This window comes from Hermetia illucens, chromosome 3 (genome assembly GCF_905115235.1).
Source record: "Hermetia illucens chromosome 3, iHerIll2.2.curated.20191125, whole genome shotgun sequence".
In the NCBI taxonomy this organism is placed as follows: domain Eukaryota; kingdom Metazoa; phylum Arthropoda; class Insecta; order Diptera; family Stratiomyidae; genus Hermetia; species Hermetia illucens.
Genome location: NC_051851.1, coordinates 106,790,262 through 106,792,310, shown reverse-complemented (window position 1 = coordinate 106,792,310; position 2,049 = coordinate 106,790,262).

Below are 2,049 nucleotides of genomic sequence, written 5' to 3'. Positions count from 1 at the left end.
AGGTATTAGCACCCTCAGATGTACGGACTGATAAGGTGGTATGCCACCCTTCCATGACTGTTGCCAAAAACTTTATTAGTTTTGGATCAATGCGATACAGATGTAGGATATCGATTAGCCAGGTATGCGGAACGCTATCAAAAGCCTTGGCATAATCGATATAGCAACTGAAGAGGTTTCTTTGGCCTCTAGTTGCTTGTCCTACAACTACCGAGTCGATAATGAGTTGCTCTTTGCAACCCCTTGACCCAACTCGGCAGCCCTTCTGCTCCTCGGACAGAATGTTGTTGGTCTCGAGGTGCGCATTGATCCTTCCACTAATAATGGACGTGATGAATTTGTAGAGGGTTGGTAAGCAAGTGATCGGTCTTGTGTCTGCGGGGTCCTGCACCGTGTCCTTCTTAGGGATAAGGTAGGTAATCCCCGCAGTGAGGAAAGGTGGAAATTCCTCCGGCCGACTCATGACCTCATTTATACTGCATGCCAACCGACTGTGTACGCTGGTAAATTTCTTATACCAGAAATTCTGCACCCGATCCAGACCTGGGCCCCTCCAGTTCTTCGAGCTGTTTATGGCTCGTCGAACTTCCTCTTCGGTAACATCCGCGAAATTCATGCCAGGTGTATTGACATGGCGGGTGCCTTCGGCGGTGATCCACTCAGCATGCTCAGCATGCTGGGCAGGTAACCCCCAAAGTCCACCCCAATACTCTTTCGCTTCCGTCACCGAGAACTGTATTGTCTGGGCGCTCTGTTGGGATTCGTTGAGAGATCTGAAAAAGCTCCGCTGGTTCCTCGCGTATGTTGCATTCTGGACACGTCTGGAATAACTTTCGCCATACCGCCGTAACCGACTGCATATGACAGAAAGTTTTTGTTTTAGTGTGTCCAGAATTTCAACAACGGGTGTCTCACAGGGGATGGCATAGTTCCGGTAAACCCTCTGCACTTTGTTTCTCACCCGTCGGCTGGCATTGCCAGTGCTGATCTGAATCAGTCTAGCAATGTCCTGCCTTAGTGAGTCCCGCCGACGCTCCAGACGAATTTTCCATGGTGGATCTCTTTTGTCACTCAAACCAATAACACGAAAGCGAATCTTCTGACCGTGCAATCTGATAGCCGCAACTGCACCACAATACACAAGTGATTGTAGTTGCAGCAGCGACATATCAGCACACAGTCGAGATGCAATCTCATCATTGATTTGAGATAGAATTCCCGGAGTTGCTGGAGATGCATAGAGCCTGGGAATACCTGGTCTATGCAAAGGATCCATATTCGAGAATTCCATACACGCTCTTTGGAATTCGTCCCGAACCTCAGCGGAAACCTCAGCTGGACGGTGGAGAAGAGTGCTTCGGCGAGTACTGAACCTGTTGCCTGCAGTGCGGCGTGGTGTTGTTGATGCCGCCGCCTCTGCCCCCATCGACTCTCGGTCACCAGTTTCCCCGATGACTTCAAGTCGAACACGCTCCCTGATGGTAGCCGGGATTGTGTCGCTGCGAGTAATAAAGCGGTGCTGGTCTGCGACTCGCTGCACAGTCACGTGCGCGAATTGCGGGAAACGCTCGACAAATCTCTGGTGCAACAAGGGGCGGTAAGATGTTGTACCCGCCCCCGCCGTTATTTCGTAGTAGGAGCGGATGATGAAGAGGTTCATTTCTTCAATCCATTTCATCCGCTTCCTACGCGAACCTGCTGAAGTGGTCGCCACAGGTTGTGGCGAAACAGCTGCAGCAGGCGGAGCTGTGCTCCTGGTCGTCGTGGCGCCTAGACGTCGAACCGCCCCACGACTAGCGGTATCGACGCCGTGCTGTCCATTACGAGAGCCCGACCCAGTCACCAAGTCAGACGACTCCCGCCGGTTATCCGTACCGGACCTTAAATTTCTCCTTCTTCTCATTTTTGGTGGTGCATTTTATCCCTAGCTGCCAGGTGTGTAGATAGCTTCCTTAGTGAGTAATCTGCAAGTCTGCAAAGTTCCTGCACTTTCCTCACCTACCCCCTGAGACGCTGCGGTGGCGTACAGCCATTCAGACTGAAGCTATC